This window comes from Nomia melanderi, chromosome 5, assembly GCF_051020985.1.
Source record: "Nomia melanderi isolate GNS246 chromosome 5, iyNomMela1, whole genome shotgun sequence".
Taxonomy (NCBI): Eukaryota; Metazoa; Arthropoda; class Insecta; order Hymenoptera; family Halictidae; genus Nomia; species Nomia melanderi.
This window is the reverse complement of record NC_135003.1, coordinates 7,389,791-7,411,548: the sequence shown is the minus strand read 5'-3', so window position 1 is coordinate 7,411,548 and position 21,758 is coordinate 7,389,791. Positions and strand designations below refer to the sequence as shown.

At 39.9% G+C, this 21,758-nt stretch overlaps 1 protein-coding gene and 1 long non-coding RNA gene across 5 annotated transcripts in view; both read left to right on the top strand.

Annotated features, from left to right (window-relative positions):
- Fas3 (fasciclin 3) overlaps positions 1 to 21,758 on the top strand; it is a 442,301-nt gene that overhangs the window by 347,449 nt on the left and 73,094 nt on the right. The gene's annotated exons all lie outside the window — the stretch shown is intronic.
- LOC116430901 (uncharacterized) overlaps positions 1 to 21,758 on the top strand; it is a 147,804-nt gene that overhangs the window by 119,867 nt on the left and 6,179 nt on the right. For both annotated transcript variants that reach the window (XR_004235821.2, XR_012998721.1), the window contains one exon: positions 7,291 to 7,356. This is a non-coding gene — a long non-coding RNA (uncharacterized LOC116430901). The remainder of the gene's footprint in view (positions 1 to 7,290; positions 7,357 to 21,758) is intronic.

Here is a 21,758-nt window from a genome sequence, read left to right as displayed (position 1 = left end):
AGAAGAAGTGGAAAACGCTGGATGGTCGTTGAAAGATGGAATCTCAGACGGGAAAGAAAACGAAGAATTAAGTGGATTAAAGGGAGCCCGAAAGCATCGTTGGTTGTGTTTGCAGGACGTTCCCCGCGCGGACTATCTGTTCCTGTCTTTGAACGGGAACTTTCTCAAACGTGGATACCTCTGTTTGCTGAGGCGTCTGTTTGACGGGCTCTGTCGGTTACTTCGGGACAGAAAACGCCACACTGGTATCACGCGGATACCGCAGATGCTATGTGCCGTGTTTGTGACGCTGCGTATCGTATTTGGAACTTCCATCACTTTGGAGTTCTGGCTTTTGAAGATTCGAGGAGGAACGGTTTTGATGTTTCGTTATTGGTGTTTACTGGGTAGAAAATCTGTGTTATTAGTTTGGTTTGGGACATTGGTAAGGTTATTTATTACGTTGTTTGTGTGTTTGATATTTGTATTCGAAAATGATTAGTTATCAGACATTAAACAAAGAAAATTATCAACCGAATAAAGTACACTTAACGCCATAGACTATCAAGCTTAATGCGTCACAAGCTTTCACAAATCGTCCAAACAATTTCCTTCTCGCATTGCTCTTACGGTGATCGTCGACTTTCCGCCAATATTTATCCCCAGCCCGTCACCGATGTTACACGGCTCCTCGAGGAAACGCCGTAGGAAGCGAAGTAGAGATAAGGAGACAGAAACAAAGTAAACAGCGCGAGTATGGTCTACCGCGAGTATGGTCTACCACGAGCAGACAACGGGGAGAGGCCGAAAAGAAAAGGTAGACAAATCAAGGTGGAAAAACGCGCAAGAAAAGGGACCACGGGAAAGAAGGAAGACAAATACAACTCGTGGGGTGGGAACAACGTCTTCTGACGCGCGGGGCAAAGGGAACGAAGGGGATGAAGCTGAGTGACTGTCGACGGAAAGTTGGTAAGTCCGGATAATGGCGAAGTTATGGTTGGAACTCGAGCCACGGTTATATACTGTGTACGACAACGTTAACGACGGTGCCTTGAGCCCGTTGGATGTAACGCCCGTCGGTCTTCCGCGCGGACGATCTCGCTTCGTCGGATTTTTTCTTTTTATTTTGTTCTTTTCTTTTTTTTTCCTTGTTTTTTCTTCGTTTTGCTACCGTGCCGCTGTTTATTACATCCGACACGCCGGCGAGCCTCAGTTTGTCTCGACCCGCCGGAGAGGAAGAAATGCTGCCGCGATCAAACTCGCGAAATGTACGATTCAAGTCACGCGTGCCGGTGAGGGTTGAAGTTCTTCGGCAGGATCGCGGTAGCTGCGACTGATGACGGGGTGAATGATAGCATAAGATATTCCTAGGTACACTTCGTACCTATACACTTTTATACTGTTTGTAATTATTGATGAAATACTTGGAATTGGAATTGAGCAGTGGTGCAGAGTTAATTCGGTATCTTTTTAAGATTAAACAAGATAAAGGAGATTTAGGAAATTGTGCATCGTTGAATTTTTGGCATTCGTGGTTATGACTTTCCATCCTTGAAGCAGAACTTTTATATTGTGGTTATTGGTGGAATATATGGGATTTGTGTTGAAGTAGAAGGCGTGGAAATTAATTCGTACTTCTTGGAAATGAAATCACTTATTTGGGAAATTGTTGTACATTGTCGAATATTTGGAAGTATTCGTCGTTATCGCTTTATCCCATTTCTAAAGCAAAAATAGAAAATTTCAAAATGGCAAGGAAGGATTTCAATTATGGTAAGGAAATGGTAAATAAGTAAATGGTGGAAGAAGATTATTGAATTTATGCAGTAGATTTTGATAAAGAATTCAAGTGACCATACAGACTTCCACGGCAAAAGGTATCCTTTCGAGCAGGCACGCCATTGTAAGGAATAAAAGCTTCCGTACGCGATCAAGTGGATTGTCAGTCAACCTCTTGTAGCTCTCAGAAAATATCCTCACGAAAATATCAGTTTCCTCGCTGTTGTCCTGTAAACGGTACGTTGCGAGAGCCTCTTTACTCCAAGAAAACGTTTTACTCAATACATAAAGTCCCTGTAAGTAAACGTCACATACATTTTCGTCTGTTTTTTAAGCGTAATTACAGGTTTATCAATTCGATTCTAATATATTTGAAAGGGCAACCGTATACGTTCATTCCCAAAAGTTGAAACCAACGAATCGAATTTTCCACGGGAAATTCGCGTGAAAGCAATTCGGGTTTAAAGTTCTAATTAACTTCGGATGAAAGATCCATTTAATTTTCATCGGTCGCATCCTCTCCGCGTTTTGTGTGAAAATTTCGTCGTTTGGGGCGCCACGCCGTCGAAAGGCGAGTTCTCCGCGAAATTGAAAGCCCCGTCTCGCCAGGAAATCAACGAAGCAACAACCGCTGCTGTGTACGCGCGCGCGCGTGCACGTTACTAATAACTTCGTTCGACTGAATGCAAGAGTTTAATTACGTATTAAATTATTAACGCCAAAAGGAACACAGAAAACAGTCTCGCGTTATTAGAAACCCATAATCTTCCGCGACGAGCATAATCTTCCTTCCAAACTTTAAGGGAATCACATGTCAATTAAAGAACAAAGATATTTTATTTCAATATTTTACACATTGATGAATTATACTATTACATCCAATCAAGGGACGATTGTCGCCTCTAGAGTTCAATGGGTTAAAAATTAATTTTCTTAGTGAGATATGAGAGTAACTAAATTTTGTTGAATCTATGAGATGCAAGACGGCAAACTTCGAAAAATATTGACTCTTCAGTTCCTGTTTCCGTATGAAAATTACTTCGATTGTATGTAGGAATGTGCAACTGTTTAAACGAGTGCTAATTAGGTGGTCAACGTGTTTTAATCAGTTGGCGGATTTCACGAGAGTGACGTTCATTCCTCGAGAAAACGGACGTGTTCGATATCGACCAGCTGTCGAGCGAAGCGACGTCTACGGGCCCAGCGCTTTGGTCCGATTTATAACGACTGGATAGATAGGTCAACGATTTCCGCACCGAGGTGCAAGTGGAACGAGAATAATGGACCGGAAGCGTTGCTTTATTGGATTACCAGCTCGTGCCCGCTTACGCATCGCCGCCGATCCTACAGCTGAATCGTTGATTTTACGTTACGGAAGATCTCATTCACCTGCGAGATACCGTGAAAACTTGGACGTCACTGGGAACCCGGCCTGTCTAAACTTGTGACATTTAGTGGAGGCAACTTTGCAGAGTTCGAAGCTAATACATAGCTGCAGCTGCATAAACCGTGATACATATTACACCGGACTCGCAAGACATAATACGAACGAACATCATAAATGTAATTTCAGATTACTATAATGCACTTTCTTGAAATGGAGGTTGTCACAATTCTGCGAAGTTCAGAATTGCAAAGACTTGCAACGAAGATTTGTATGATTTCATAAGGCACAAGTAATCTTTATTTTACATTATGTTGCACTCATTCAAAAGTTTTCTGAAATTGAAACGAATCTAATGCAACTGGATGAAATAGTTGAAAATATTCGGAAATAACACCTTCGTCGACATTAATTATGTTTCGTTTAATATCGTGCCGCTATTATTAAGTCCTTATTTCGAACTAGTCGCGTGTTACCCGCGCGTAACGTTTAAAATGTTGAACGGTATGTATAATTATTTTGGCTCCATGGGATTGTTACAGTTATACGGTTACACCTGCTAATAATTTCCTGTCCACGATCGCGGCCGGGTTACCATTTCATAATCGACAATGATACTAATGGTTGCTGCCTAACCGTGATATTAACCGTCAATTGTTATCTAGGTACCAATAGATTATATAGCGTAGAGTTTACGCTGACTACCGTGAAAATTTCCCTTGGGACTCCGTACGAAATTCGCGTCTCTATTCCCATACGCGTGTTACACGCGCACTCACGCGTGCACATACGTCCGTCCCTAAACGCGGCCAATTTATACGCTAAAACATAATACAGTTACGGGAGGTGCGGGGGGGGGGGGGCGAATGGTGACTCATAAATTTTGCAAACATCAAAGTAATCTGTTAACACATTGCCGGTCTGCAATTGTTCCTGTAATTACACGGTTCGAAGTAATTGAACAGAAAATATCAACGCGGGCTCGACGAGGCGATCGGATGAGATTCGTTCCTATTCAAGTCATTAGGAACGGCTTGGTAATCTCCCGTTCGTTAACGCGATACCATTAATTATCCGCTTTGTATAAATCGTATTGAACATAATGCGGTTATGCATTAGGTAATCTATTGGAGGTTTACCGACGAGAGAACCTTTTAATTATTGAAACTCATATTCCGGTTATCGAGATCGGCGGATAACGACTTAAAAGACTCGTTTCGGAAGAACGTCAGGCAACAGATCGATATCGTTGTTACTAAGATACATGTGTAGGAAAACAAGGAGTTGTGTACAGGCTGTAATTTCAAATGCACTGATTATACGGGGACAACCATTAACACTTCCATCTAATCAATATTATGAAACGAGTCTAATTACTGAAATTAACGATAATAATCTCCACATGAATAATTAATGCAACGATTATATTCAGAAAAGAAAAGAAGGGAAAGGGTTCATTGTAACGGTGTACTGATGCGATTATAATGCCGCTTTCACGTCCTGAGTCAATCCTAAAAGCTAAAAAGTCGCAGGGGCTAGGGAAATCGGCTGCACGCTCCATCTCGGTTCTTCTAAGAAACATAATAGCCAAGCCTCCGTGTCCCCGGGATTCGGTAAATATAAAAAGCCGCCTCCGTGCAGAAACGAAATCGGATGGCAATGTTCGTACGTTTCACTTCACTTTTAGTAGCTGGGATTTACCCAGGATGTGAGAACTGCACAGTAACTTGATAGTTAATTCTATTCTATTTAGGAATTTATAATAACAGCCATTGTTCCTGAGAAGGATGCATTTAAATAAAGTCTAGAGATCTTGATGCAGTAATTGATACATTCATTCATCAACGTATTTCGTAACTCACGAAATAAAACTTGGAGAAGTCAATAAAATCATATTACTAAACCATCAATTAAACGCTTTGGCACTTTTGAAAAAATTAACAAAGATAACATTATTCACTTCAACATATAAACAGCTCATTCAATCGAGTCGCCTAATTACTAACATTAACGATCAATAATAGCCAACATTATCATTTATTCAATTCAAGAACATTTCACAAAACCTCCTTTCTCGAGAACACAAATAAATAAATACTAGTTATTCTACTATCATGAATCACCAAATTGTATACCACAAACGAGCCTGAAAATGCTATCGCAGAGAGGTTCAATTAACGATTCCTCTCGCGTTTATATAGAAAATATTGTCTCTTGGGTACGGTGTTAGCAGCGCGAAAGTTCCTGTCATTGCGAACCCCACAGCAACGGCTGCCGGCTTATCAACGTGTTAAACTACGTAATTCTGTGCGAGGCATAAACTTAATGCCCTGTCCCTGACTCTGTTCCTCTCTCTGTCTCTTACTCTCCCCTCGACGGCGCGGCCCATAACCCAAGGTATGACGGGTTATGTGCGCCGTGCATACATAGGTGTATCACCATATGCTTACCACAATCGAAGCGAACAGCCCGGATAATCGCGCGTGCTTTCGCGGAACTTCTCGTGGGAAATTGTCGGGGCACGGTCGTATCGCGTGCACCAAAATCATATGTTACCGCGGCGTCATATCTGCGCAGATGAGCACGTATGCTCATTTACGCGGGAGACACCGAGCGGACAGACTTTTTCGTTAATATATTCCGTCCCCGGTTATCCCGACGGTCTTATCTCTATTCAAGCCTCCATTCGAGTTCTTCGACGCCCGCACGCGGTCAGCAACGATAAACTCGCGCGAACAGATGCAACGCGGAGTTTCCGGGTTATTCGAATTGTTTCGGGCGTTGAGTGTCTGTGAGGTAATTAGAATTAGCCAATGAGGTAACTTTGTTGCGGTAATAATTATTCGTTGGTAATTGTTTTAGCTTTGATTGGGGATTAGATCGTTCATCTTATAAACCGATACGAAGAAAATGGTAATAATAGAAAGATAGTGATAACAGTAAAGAATAGAAGTAATAATAACAACTAATTTTTGTAAATCTAATATGTAACATTGTAGACATCGCGTGGATGATTAAAAGTTCAGAAATTGGTTCTCTGATGTATAGCTGCTCTGACGAATGCAATAATAATGTTTATCTTTTATTTAAAAACATCTGAATCATGGCGGATACATTTATTAATTATGCTCACCGTGTTAATACAGTTGAACTAACATTAATGTAACGTGAAATACGAAATATTAACGGCATTTTAAATAATCGATTCACGGACAAATAGTAACGAATTTAAATTTCATCGACGGGTAGACTGGAATATTTATTTCGGAAGGAGGCATCGAACCGGGCGAGCAGCGATATTTTCAGGAGCGTGACAACGATTCCACGCGATACGTTGCGGAGTGTAAATTTCAAGAGTGAATTATTACTGTTCGCGATATTTTTACGGGAATTTTAGTTCGTAGACAACGACGCGACGACACGACGCGCCGTAGTGAGGGCTGGCTGAAGTGGGGGCAGGTGGACTGCATAGTTCGCAAGGGTGATAAAGTTTCAATTGCAAAAACGGCAAGTCGTTGGCGACGTTGAAACGTCAACTAGAGAAGAAGCTTATGAATATTGAACAAACACCACCGACGAAAAGTTACTTGGCACACTTTTCGACGTTCCAATCGGTCCTCTCAGCCCTGTTGAATCTCTTAATTATTCCCACCCAACCGCTATTCGCAATTGACTAGTCTGCGGCTGGTCGAAAACTTTTTGCGAGCATAAGAATGAACTAGACTGGGCACGTCGACAGGAATTTCAGCTTGTCGTTTAATTCTACTATTCTCCGATTCTGCTGTACGCGACGAATCAATTTTGAAATCCTAACCTATTCGAGGACGAAGGTGTTTTAGCAAAGATGATTTCAATTTGTGGCTGATTGTAATTTTAATAAATGTCACTTAGTAGGGAAGAATAAAATTAATTATGGATGTTTTTATAACCACTGATATTGACAATTTGATATTAATGTATAATTAAATGCACTCGCATATTGGCACCTTTAAACGGATAAACAGTAATCGATCGCAGTAGTAAGGAAAATAATTGAATATTATTATTTACTGGTTTGTATTTATTATTATTTATTATTTTAAACATTACGTCGACTATGCTCGATTATGAATTATGTTTCTAACAAATCGATCGTCTTTTTATTTCAGGTAATTGACTTGATCCACGTTACCACCGAAAACGAGGGTTGCCACTCGGGAGAACACGTAAACGACGTAAGTGATTCTAAAACATTTGTAGCGAATTCGTGGAGATTGCTATCGCAGCGATACGCAGTGCCCCTTAAAAGACTCCATATTTCGTTCCTCTTACGTGACACAGAACGTAAAGTGGATCATTCGGCTATACTTCGGATTTCTCGTAACTTTGTCGTGTTCCGGCTCGATAATAAAGCTTTGAAAGTTCCGTGGGCGAGGGTTCATTGCGACCTGCACGCGTTGCGGCACGGATTAATCCTGTACGACGATTCAATTCGTGGAATTGTTAATCATTATTGTTTACCACATACGTTTATCTTTGTAATTCAATCTACGTGTTTCCGATGCGACTATATTCGTGCAAATCGTGAAGATTAGTTCACTAAGAATTTTCATCAACCTATGATTTTTTGATTTTCATATTGTTAGTATTAATTGAGGAAAAAAAATGATATGGAATTTTCAGGTGGTGTTACTTTTATTGCAGCGTTAGCTCTTGCTTGGAAAGAACCTTTATGAAAATGCTGGTAGAGTAATCTGTCGTTCAACCTGAACAGAGTTCATAAGTAGAAAATAATTAATTACCGTTCATTAAGTGCGCTTATAACCTTTGTTACCTTTTTTTAAAACGCCCCTTCTTTTATGAAGACTTTAATCATCGAGATACCTTATACCCGGTGGTACTGTTAATAAAGCCCATGACAAAGAATTCACGACCTGATTTCCTGCTAGAATTTTCGTCTGCTGAGAAGAGTTTAATGAGATTCAGACGACGTTGGCACAGCTTTTACAAGGGACGCCGTTTAAGCGTGAAACGTCCATTTTTATCAAATTTATGCGTGGTATATTTATTGAAAAAATACTTGACACCGTTTTTCAGCCGTTACCTTTGATATTTCGAGGGTGAAATCATCCCTCAAAGTTGGGGTGAAAAAAATTCTCCGATACTTCGAAACCTGCAGTCTAGGAAAATACTGAAATATTATGGAGAACATGTATAATTAAGTAAATAATCATATACTTATTTAATTAATTTCACATTTAACCCTTTTACAATTCCTCCAAAGTAACATTACAAAAATATACAATTTTCACAAACAAATTTTCCAAAATCAGCATCAAACAGAAATTTCCGAAACTTTTTAGAAACAAATTAAGTACCTTAAACAAAAACCATACAAAAATTAGATAAAAAGATTTGCTGAAAAATGTATAGAAATTCCATTCTAACACTTATCGCGTCTCATGTATCAGTAAAACATTTCATGAATCCCCAAACATCCGCAAGCTTCAACAAAGCCGAAATTCCTGAAACGTCACGGAATGCGGTCTCTTGTATCTTTAAAATCCAGTTTTATATTAAGGCGCGCCGGAAACTTTCCAGACGAGCTGCGAGAGTACCTGGTGACTTATGAATAGTCGCGTTGCGTAGACGGAGGACAGGCGGCGCGCGCTCGCGCGCGTTTGATCGGGGCTTCGACATTGTTTTTCCGGGAACGAGTTTCCGAAACGCCAGCCTGGGAATGCATCGAGTCGGATTGCCGTCCCAACGAATTCCCTCGGGTGGCTTCTTCCCGCTGAAAAACACTGTCGAGAAACATTCCGTCTGCAGGAACAGAGGACCACTGTTGGGAAAACTAATTCCGCGATATAGGAAAGGATCCTGCGGGCGGCTAAAACGATCGCGCCGCAATATCGGGACCCGGCAACCGCGCAGACGCGAAACATTTCGTTGTTCCCTAGCCGTGAAAACAAACCGGCGAACGGTTTTGCGCTTACATCTCTGGAAATTCCTACGTGGAGTTCTATGCAAACTGCAGGGCGAAATATTTTTCTGGGAACGGTGTTCAAGTTTCGGGTCGTGATAGATATCTTCCTTGTATTCGTTCTGTTTGGATCGAAGGAGCGAGCAGTTCGATGAACACTCGCGAGATAAATGAATTTTTGTAGTTAAATGCTAATCGAAAAATTAAATCGAATTTGTTTAGAAATATTTATTAGACAGGCAAATGTGATATCCTCAGTTTGTATTTGTTTTGTTTAAATCAAAGGAGCAAGTGGTGAGATCATTGGTGATATAAATAAAATTTTGTAGTTAAATGCCATGCAAAGCATTTTGATTGAATTTTTAAAAAAATGTTTATTAGATGGGCAAATGTGATATCCTTGATTTGTAGTTATTCTGTTTGAATAGAAGGACTGAGTGATTCGACCGTTCATGATACAATTGAAATTTCGTAGTTAAATGCAATCGAGGAAGTTTGTTAAATAATTTTACTAGATAAGTCGATTTAAAAGCATCCAAACGTCTGATTCGTAAATACAAGTAACAAAAGAATATTTTTTTTTAAATAGACAATAATCTTCAGTTAATATTTTTGAAATCCTAGGTAATTAATTAATATTCTATAGAGAACTAACGTTTAATAACTACCCTTACATATTTTCTACACGACTGATCGTCAAAGATTTCTATGGAAAATAGACGCACAGAAAAATGTCGGTGGATCATTACAGCGCACTGTAGTACTCGTTTCCGATGCGGACACCGACAATCTGATTCGTTGAACAGAATTTCGACGAAAATATGGCCGAGTGGAACTGGTTAAGAGCGATTGTGTAAGAGCGAGCTTGCCGTATTATTATGTTCGTGGAGGGTATTCGTATTGGTTCTCGGGATTTAACCAGCGTTTCGGTGCGTTATGATAACGAAGTAGGCGGAGAACACGTTTTCCTGCCGTGAGGTTTTTTTTAGCCAACGTTGACCTATATTCGTAGGCATCGCTCTATGAGAAGAAAAGGGAAACCATTTTTTGGCTTGGAGTTCGGCTGTCATTTGTGGAAAAAGAGCCATCCCGCTGTCATTTTCAGAAATAGCGGTAATAGCGGCGCGGCGCGCAAGAGCAGATCTTCGTCTATGGCAACGGCGCGCCGCGCACTGGCCCGAAACCCACTCGAAAGGGTCGATTTCATGAAGAGACGCTCAACGAAGGAGCCGACATTGCTGCGCATGCGAACGTTCGTGTGAGGAAACTAAAATATTATATTTCATCTGTCTCGTATAAAATAATATTAACGGGATATATTTGTATATTTTATCTCCGTGCGTGCACGTATTTATTCGATTCATTACTATTTTGTATCGCGTGCTACTTTGTTGCATGCATTAAGCTATCTTTTTCGTGGATCGATGGAGACGGAAATGTTTTATTTACGTGATATGAAAACAGTATACTCGTTTTATGGATGTATCATGTTTTTGATTGAATTACTAGAAAGTAAAGTGTTTTATCTCTCGAATATGAAAGAGTTCCAACGAATAACATTTGTTACTTCATTAGACTTTTGAACCTATAAATTCAAGCTATAAATTAATGCTTCCCATTTGTTTATTGTATATTTTGGGATTCTTCAGTTTCATCTCGGAGATGAAACTCCGATAAAGTTATTGAAGATAATTGTAAATATTTCAAAGATTGAAGAATGCCTGATTGTTTTTTTAATTTATTTAAAGAAGCTGTGTTCATTTTTGTGCCTAATAAGCTGCACCGTTTTAATACGCTTATATACAGTTTTATATAAATTAAAATATACGCGTAATTCCAGTTCTCGATCGGAAGGATCCGGTGTCCCTTTAATCGAGTTACGTCAAGGTCTCCGTGGTTAGAGCGCAATGCTAAATTCTGTGAGGTAGGTCGAGCAAATAAGGTTCGGATTCTGTATCGACAAGCTTCAAAATAAATCGAGTCCCATCGAGGCACGTATTGTTCATACCCAAATGGGATCGAAACTGTCTCTAAAACTCGGCCGCGATTTATGGACTCGGCTTTGAATGTCGGTTACCGTGGAGCCAATTCCTTTCTCCCTCTGTCGCGCATATTCGAGATTAATATTGATCACGGGACGTCGCATACAGATACCCAGGGCACACCATTAGCGATGATCAATACTGGATAGGTTTGAACATAAACAGAACTGAGATCCAATACCGTGCACCGGTACACGCGTTGTTGCAACAAGGTCGGCTGAATAAACATATCTCGAGCCAATTAAAGATATTATATCCGCCGAGTGCGAAGGCATCCGACGTTCCTTATTGAGAACAAGTACATACATTCGTGCACATATTGACGAACCACCCTATTCATCAATTATTATTCACTTATCCATGAATTACGACATCGTCTCATACAACTTCGTTATTTGTTCCAATAAACATCGACTGTCGAATGATTGCGATATCATTGACATGTACATCCACGAAGCTTTAATTAAATTTCATCTAATTACGAATTAGAATCATTTTTATTGTAAGAAAATCTAAACGAGGGCAAACGCTGAACAATGAGGGTCCTAAGACTAAACAGTGCCATTCTTAGAACACTCGTTTTGTAGCCATCATCGAGGCGACAACATTGTATTAACCCTTTGTACTCGATTTCAATGTTGTTGGGTGTAAACTTATATTTATTTTTTGGGAAATGAATTAAAGTAATTTACAGCGGTAGAATTCAACGTTTTATATTTATTTTATTTATTATTATTATAATAAGATTCAATTTTTATAATCTTTTAAAGTGTGGTACTTTTTCAAACAATTACGAGTGCGGAGGGATAAAGTATTTTTCAATCCACACAGTTCTCTTTCATTTACAGTTCGTTATTCAATAGTTTTAAAATAATTCGTCAAATAACGGACGGTTAGATCAATATTCTGATCCTACACTGTAATTAATTAATTTATTAAAATAATCATTATCTACACCTACGCTTTAATCTCCCCAATCCTCTCACAGAATACACTAATTCCCAACGATTCGCTAGGAATCTTCCAAAAATTGCCAATCCCGTTTCAATTCAAATGAATCCTCAGTAATTCAATCAACAATAGAACTAGTCAAACAATATTTTCTGAAAAAGCTTCGATAAAAAGAAAAAGTTGCCGTCCGACTTTCCAGTCTCTGGTTCGGATGGAGGTACATATGATGGACTTCGTTAGAAAGCTTTCAAATCAAGTTCCGGACTTCTAAATCGAGAAATATCGCACAGGAACGCGTAAAAACGCGGTACGGGTGCACGGAAGGTTTTCCGAAACAGGGCACGTCCCACGGCGAACATCGCTCGACCGTAAGGAAGTGGCGGCGAGACGAGCTCCTGAACTTTCTGTCGGATCAAACATCTGTCGCCGGGTCGATGGCGGCCCGGAATCCATTTACCCGGCTCGCGAATAATTATATTCAGCAGAGTTCAGTTTTAAGAGGCGTTGTCCCTGCCGGCCGCGAAATCAAAACTTTCTGACCTAATAAGATATTCGTGGCGCGGCACGCTGGGTATTTGTTCTTTCGGGCTTGTTCCCGCCCGCAGTCCCGCTGCCCTCGAGCTTATGCAAATTCCGTGAAAGCGGCCAGAAATCTGGATGCCTGCGGATAAAGTGAAACGAGCCGCGCCGACGAAAGAACCGGGAATCAGAAGTTGCGCGGATTAACCTTTCGAATGCGCTACGGTGACGTAGGTTAATTCTTTGTTCTATGATTTCTTTCATAAGTTCTACTTTATCGGTAATAAATTATTAGCAAAAGAAAAGGGAGCAATGGTGATAAAGGTTAATACCTTGTCTTATGATTTCTTTCACAAGAGTGCTTAATAAAATTACTAATAATTGCTAGATAAAGTTGTTAATAATTTATTAGAGAAAAGAAGAATTTGATACTTATTCTATATTTATTCTAGTTGACCACAAAGATTAACGATTGATAGTAGGAAACTAATATTCAATTTATATTCGAAACAGGTGAATAACATTTAGATTTGGCAAGTCGTTGTTGAGGTAGTGAGAATAGCAAATTTTATTAATATAAACAGTTTAAGCTAATTATGAAAGAAATAATCATAACATAAAGATACAAATTTGTTTCTTAAGTTTGTCGTTACCTTAAAACGAATGACAGACATTTTTTAATTTTTCGGTGAGTAAAATGTTATTCGATGTTCGTCCGAGAAACTTTCTCGAAATTATGCAAATCCGCAAGGTGGGATCGATAGGCGGAAAACAGAAGCACGGGGACAAGCATCATAGAGATGTTATACTGCAGAGATAAGAAAAGCACGCCGGCTTAATTGCGCTCACGCGACACCGTCGCGACAGATGGAACGATAATAACGTCGATAAGAATGCAGAAGTTCTTTGACCTAATAAGATATTCGTTTCGGCGGACATTATGTTGCGTCGGCACGTACGCGGGTAAACGACGAAACAATGAAGCGTGAAGAAGTACGGGATTGAAATCGATTCGGGGGATCGCTTCCTCCGCTTTCAATCGGAAAAATATTAAAATTAACCACCCGAAAGATACGTGAATAATTTCATTTCACATCTATCAGATATAACCTTGATGTAATTTTTTATATTCTTACTTCAAATAAAGTTAACGCTTTATCGGCAATACGGACCATTAACACGTTAAGTGCCCAGCCCAACCTGCTTGTCGTTCCGTTCAGGCCCAGACGCAGCCGTCACCACTGACGGACGAGCCGAAATATTAGTTTGAGGACCGGAGTTTTCTCAATGTTATAATAATAATTCCCGAATATTAGGTTCAAAGATGGCAAAGAATTTAACACAAAAAGTTAGCACCTTCTGCAATGAATGTAAAAGCAAACCACACCTCTGTTTACCCTGTTTTAATAAACTACATTAACTTTTTTTAAATATTATATTCTTTTTTTTCAAGCCTTGACTGAACAAAAACCGATGTCGCCTAAGTAAAATATTTACTCTCACATCAGTGCGTAAGGACCGACACGCGCGGTCGTGTAATATGAACCTCCATGCGGATCGGCCGTGCCTGAACGAAAAGTCTAACGCCGGTCCCTACGGACCGGCGTGGCGTTTAACGTGTTATTAGCTTATCGAAAACCTCGTTTCTTTATTATTCAATCGTGATTCTTAATTCTTATTGCAAAATAATATGAAGATTTGGCTGAAGTGTCATTTGTATATTAAATTCTTGACTATAATAAATACCTTAGAATTTTTTCAGATCTGTACAAATCTCTAAGCGATAAAAAATCAGGCCTAATCATAAAAAGGTCCATATTATCGACCATGCTGGTGAAAAACCGTTTTGCTGACGGAGGGTGAATAAAGGTGAAACAGTTCCAACGAATACATTTTTGAATTGTCCGTAGTTCATGAAAGTCCCCTCCAAAAAAATATCGTAAACGCGCGGATAAAGTTTACCAAATAAAAGTCGAGGACAAAGGAAACGGTGTAATAGAACACGATTAAAAAAAACGAACGCCAGAGCTTCGCGAAAAACGAGGATGAAATGTGCACTGTCGAAATCTTGGAAAAATCGTTCCGAAAACCGTAATATCCGTAAATCCCCCGAGTTGTTCGTGCTTGTTCAAAGCAAACGTCGACGCAAAATGTGCTCCGCGCTCTGGCGCGACGTTTGTAATCCTCGGTAGAAAAGAGAAACGCCGGTCTAAGGAGATACTACGGTCGTGCAAGATACTATTTGACACTCCCGCAGACTTATGCAAATCCGCGGAAACCGGGACACCCGGTGAAAAAAAAGAAGAAGAACGGTAGCGAAAAAGGAGATGAAGAGAGAGATCGGAAACGGAACACGGAAATGGAAAGACGGAGCGACACGCGCGCCGAAAGACAGCCCCATGATAATTTCAAGTCGCTCCGCGAGGTACTGCCGCGTGTAAATATTTCACCGCACAGCTGTCGTCGGATGTTGTGAAATATTCCTCAGGCGAGCCTGATTCTGTGAAAGCGGTAGCCTGTTTTCATATTTAATTTTCTACGTTTCCGTAAACGAAGGTCGCGATACGGAAAATACGGCCGCGTACGAACTCCTCTGTAAACAACACCGCAAACAATTCCGTGCACTAACAAGACCTGGACAAAGCGTGTAATATCTTGATGAGATATACACTTTTTCAGCATTTAATTCCTGTTTTCTGCACGTTACAAAGTATACAATGACATTCTTCTTCGTTCTCTCGTTTACAACGGACTTAGCCACTTTTCGTAATTTCTCTATGTCCACAAGGTGGATTAAACTTTTTTTAACATGCTGAATCCAATGGGGGTCACCGTTGACTCCCGATCAAATCGAATAATTATGATTCGGTCAGTTAAACGGTGATTATTTGCAAATATTTTTATATTATAGATAGTGCTACCTAATGCTGTGATATTTCGCAAGATGAACGTGCAATGATAATAAAACGATTCAGTGAAATAATTTGTTACTATATTTGTTCCATCTTATGTATTTTGCTACGGAAAATCGTGCGGCATTCAGTGTGTTTATGCACCTGTAATATATTTTTACGAACATCTGTTGTTCATTCACCAATATATTACCACATCGATGTAACTTTAAATTACGATTAACATTTATCAACCGCAGAGTCAAAGTGACTAATGCTTTTCGAATATTCTCAAATTTTACTTCCGACATTTGGTAATTCAAATGTTTCCACTTTCCATTTTACAATGCTAATCCACGTAACAAATAAACATTGCATACAATAACTAACAACCAAAAACATACGAAAAAAAAAGAATTCGCACAAGTACCAGTACAAACCGTCGACAAAAGACCGGTTCACGAAGGAAACCCGTTGATCGCAACGGAAAAACAATTTCACTCCAATTTTACGTGCACGTGACGCTCATTCGCGAGTATTACAGTGTCGCGAGGTATTGTTGTCCGTAATATCGACGAACAAGCAGCAGACGAAACACGGCATTAAAATCTTGTTCCAGAAAGAGAAAGGAGAAAAAAGGTGGTAGGGGGGTAATAGTAGAAGTGGCGATAAAATATGAAGACGATATCGTCGCAAACGACGGTACGGTTGATTTACAAGACGGATTATTAAGTCAGCGCGTAAGCTCCTTGAGTTAGCACATAATCCATCCGTGGATGGCTGCGAAAGGGATGAGCAGCGAGGGGAAAGAGAAGGGAGGTTATAGTCGGTTTACAAGGCGCAATATCTCGATTTTAGTACTCGCCGTGCCTGAACCGGGCTGAGTCGGGAATAACAATCCGAGAATAGATAGGCAGCGGATATATGGATTATACGGGAGAATTATACGACTTCGCCGTAACGTCTTGGAATTTAATGCAATAGCGATGAAGCTCGGCGTGCCCACGAGGGTATTCCGTGAAACCCGATCGATGTTTAATTTCCTACGATCGTCCCTGTCGGGATAAAACCTAGCCCGCTCGCCCGCTCACTCGGTAGTCGGCTTAATTCGCTGGCAAGTGGATTCGCGCGCATCGCCGCTGAATTTGTTATCCGCGTGACCATGGCTCGCTTCGGATAAGTAGTTTCTTTTTTCTCTTGCTTTGAATCATGGATCTCGAGAGCGACCGAGTTCCTCCAGGACCTCCATTGGACGTTTATCCGTTGGTGTGCCACGGGTTTTTGTAAAAAGCCGGCCGAAAAGTGCCAAGCGGCGCGACTGCGCTTCTTTCATTTCAATTCAGAAACTGAATGACGCTTTTCTATTTTTACACAAGAATACTGTAAAACGTACGTACGTTTCGTGTTTTCTTTTCCAAGCTGCTAATAATAGAGATAAAAATAATTCAACTGAATTTGATTCTACGAACCCATAGGCTGGCACTTTTAGGCAGCCTAACGGAGAAGCGCGATCGCGCCGCTTGGCATTCAAACAATTAAACTCGGAGCTGTGTTTTGAGATTTTTTAGGATTCCTGAGATTTTTGATAACACTGCTTTGTACGATTTCTTTCATTTTTGCGTCGTTTTTTGGCTTCTTTATATATTTGTTATAGTATTCATGTGGAACTATTTATTTTCAAAATCATTCCGGGTATCGAACGCTTTTTAGATATCAATAATTGCGAAATAAGAAAACTGATACCCGTCACTTTGACCGATGCGACAGTTCTAGTGTTAATTGAATTAGATTAGGAACGGGAAGATTTGTTTATTTTTAACGGGGGTGGAATATGACTCATGTGTTATGGATATTGTTAGATTATGGATATTTATAAATTTATAAGTTGTAAAGGTTTTTACAGAAGGATAAAATGAAAGGTTAAAGTCATTCTACAGTTGCTTCGGTTTGCTTCTAATTCGCTGAAATGATTTGTGACGTGAAATCGATTTTATTCAATTTCGCTGTAATCAGTTTCTAATTTCTATTATTATAGTTCTATCATTTTACTGCGTTGCGTTTCTAATTTCCATCGTTACGTATTATTTCTGGGACACCGAATGTTCTCCAAGACGTGAGCGTAAACGTTTACCCTCCGAGCGGATAATTAATTACGGGAATTTCGAAGACGTGGAGCTGAGGATAAATTCTGAATCTAGAATTAAATCAAACGAATGCCTGTGGCGTGTCCCGGTGGGCTTCCCGTTAATTGCCGCGTTGATATCATGGCAAATTTGGAATTCGGTTTGTAGAGAAGCTGAGTAATTAGCCGGTGAATGTCGCGAGGCTGTTTCCTGAACACATTATGCATCTTGTTTCTCGGCAGGAACGAAGCTTTCGCGATGGTGATTACGCTTTGAGCGTGCATATTCGCATTCGTTACAATGTGTTGGGTATACCCATACATTTCGATCATACCGATACTTTACCGATTGGTGCACACGTGAAAACTCCGGCGTATTTTTATTGCTTTGCAACGCGTTTCACTCGCGTTGGCAAACGAATCGATCATTTCTACCGATAAAATCAATTTAACTGGGTCGTTATAATTCAGAGCCAGGATTTAGAGTCTTCAGAAATACTATATCGCTGGTGAGATACGAAATTTTATTGGTTTACAATGTGGAAGATATTTTCGAAACGATTAAAATTCTGGTTACAGCAGAATAACATGTAATTTCACTTTCTTTTCAGTTCAATGAATCGATTGTTTCATTTGTCGTTTCTGGAAAATTTCGTTTTGAACTCACGCACAGCATTCGTTTAACGAATGGTTCCTTAATTGAAAAATTATTATTGTATTTTTCAAAATCTGTTATTTGCTACGACCGCGATTACACCATTTTCAGTTCAATTACATGCCACTAGCTGTGCTAGGTGCATTCGAAATAGGTGGTTGGTTATTGATCCACTTGATATTTTGAGAACAGTTAGTTGATGGGTATATAACTGAGTCAACAGACATTGCTTAATAGCATGCCATATGAATATATTATGTATTTTGCATTGTTTACAGAGGAAACCAGTCGGACGCTTAATTAAATATACTACGTAACGAAGAACTCAAGAAAATATTCGAAAATACCAATAAGCAGAATGTCAGCATAAAAGAATACCTAATATCAAACTTCTACATCCAAAATTCAAAGTTGCCAGCAAATAATTTAATCGTTCGAACAACGAGAGATCAGTACTTACATATATAGTTCTCTTCTTCTTTAGTATTTAACCCTTTGAGAAAGAATGTCTTCATATTGAGGACATCGGGCGTTGGTAAATATCTATACTGGCAAGTGACAAACAAGTAATTTAATTCACTAAATAACAAAACAACGTTCTGTAGTTATCTTCGTTTGTTTTATTTGCAGTATTTAAAATTTTCACGTATAATTTAGCTTCTTAGAGAAAGAATTTTCAATATTCTCAAAAATCTTCGTCCGCAAAAGGTTAAAAGTTCGATATATCGAAGATTCTGAATACTTCAAAAAGTTTATCATCAAATACGTACTTCATTAAATCGATTTTCTACACAAAAAGAATTTACATACAGTTAAAAACAAATTCGCTTACTGATAATTTCAATAATTTCGCAGATTCTCAAATTTCACTGCCAGATAGGCAGAAACGTAAAGCAGAGCGGCGACGTCGCCGCGTTGAGAAATCTTCATTCACGAAGGCTTAAGTTACGCATAGGTGAAACGAAAATGCAATTGCAGTTGGTGAACTGGACTGACTCCGAGACGGGAGGCGGCGCGAGTAACTTCTCGGCGCAATATAAGTAATACCGACTAAGCAGGAACATCGTTATTGCGGCTGGAACACGTAATTCTATCAGGGGCCGCGTTGCAGCCTGAATGTGCAACCGATGCACATCGCGGGGAGATGCATGAGGCTGCTCTGTAGAAAGGAACAACCGGGGATAATGTAAGCCAAGTGTTTTATATGCACGGCGTTGCGTCTAGCGGCGGAACGGCCGCGCATACCGATCGCTTTTCCGCCTGGAACCGTGTAAACGATGAGTTTTTCGACGGCCTCTCGATTCCCGATATTGTATATGAACGTACGCCGCGTCAAGTTTATCGAACCGGTTGTTTGGAATATCGGGGGATGCATCGTTTTCCGGCGAGTATATTTTCTTTATCTCGACACCGCGCTTTCTATTTCCTCGCCTTTTCCATTGGAACGCTAATCAATTTTTATAATATCAAATAGATATATTTGCAATAGTTCGCGGGTTCATAGGCTTTTGATTAGCGAATGATTAGAATCATAGAGATGCACTTTTATTTCATCGTTTTTGGTTCGAAATAGTCTCTAATTTTCACGGTAAAACTTGTATTACATGTTATAACTCTATTTAATTCTACTGTAGCTTAACATGTTTATCAATTCGCTTGAAAACATTTAGAAAGCATTCAAATTGCACCTACATTAAAATATAAAATTAAATCTCAAACTTACATAAGATCGTAAAGTTAGTAAATCGCTAAGAACAAGCGTTTACGACACTTCTCGTTGCCTAAAATTACAAGTTTCAAGTTACTATCCAGTCTTTCGAAAGTGCCACTCCTTGAACAAACAATACAAACGAAAATTTACTCAATATATAAATATTGCCTTCGCAACTACGAAATTACTCGTACAATCTGCATTCTCAAACTTTACTAGATTCCACGCCCGGGACACCCAACGAGACGGCCCTGAGTCCGATCTTATCGACGGGAAATATGGAAGGAAAATTTCGGCTGGCAGTTCGACGCTGCCGTTCGCCCGAAATCACGCGGTATACACGGTATACGTATGTACTGTAGGCCACGGCGAGAGAGGCGCGTGTCGTGATACATCAGCCAGAGACAAATTGGTTCCACCCCGCAACAGACGTTCAGAAATTTCCTCTGGAAAAGCCATTGCACTAGGGCCGCGCTGGATTCACCGTTGAAAGTCGAGGGTGGAACAGCTGGCTGCTCCTCGGTGTGACGCACGTGAAAGCGATTGTTGAGTCGCGACTACACGTCTGATAAGCAGACTGAAATACGTTACGTTCGCGGTAATATCCGTTGATGTGTACGCATCACGGTATCTCCGGCTTGTTATTAGCCATGTCTCTGAGATTAGGTTAGTTAGAGTCGAGATATGCCGCCCCGGCTGGCTGGCTGGTTCACTGGCTGGCAGTTGTTGCGACCGGGTCACGCGCGGAGGAAGATTACTTGCGAACTATAATTGCAGTTACGCCGCAGCAATTACGCATTACCTAAATGATTGCTGTGTTACAATTAGTCACTTCTTCGAGTGACTATTAATGATCTCACCGGAATGGTTACAAGCCTGACCTTGTTACGCTCGTGCATTTGATGCTTGTTGTTAAATAGGTTAGGGAATTTGTGTTAGGAAATTTTGGAAAAATGTTTGGTAATGGTTATCGATATATTGTTTGGTCGTTTTTAAAATTATTTTTGGAAACACATTAATTGAGAATTTTATTTTATTTTTTGTACTATGGGCTTTTTTTGAATAATTTATGATTGATATTAAATTAATTGAACTAGATATTCAATAGTATTATTCTATTGAATGCGTTAGGTATTAGTTACGTCTTGTTGTATTGTATGTAACGAACGGTATCTATATAAATCCCTACTTGTCATTAAATCGTTGTATAATTTAGTATTGCTACGTGGATATTCTAACTTTTTAGGATAATTACATAAAAGCACTATCGTCCATATCCAAAAATAAAATATATAACTACTATGATATTCAGACATGACAACTTCCAAATTCACTATATCAATAAATAATAAACAGATAATCCCAGCTTCAGACTACAATTCCGTTTGCTTTCTCAAGCTTCAGTTTATCAAAACCGGCAGCAAATCGTATTCAATTTCAATCTCCACTCAAAAAACAACAAAGCAAGTACTAAAAATTACAAAAACCCAGTAAATTCCACATATACAAAAACCAAACCGACTATCCCACATTCGTACTCTCCCTCCAAAAACCACAGCCTAAATCAGACGGTGCACGGTCGACCGGTCGCCACCGTCGCGGCGCGTATCTCGTTCACGTATCGCGTTGCAGGGTTGTTTCCGAGGGGTAGGAACCGGCCTGCTGCGCGTCGTGTGTCGCGCTCCGCGAACACGAGAAACGCATCCAGAGCGTAGCGGCGCGACGGTGCCCGAGGGAAGAACTAACCGCTCTAAAAAATCCAA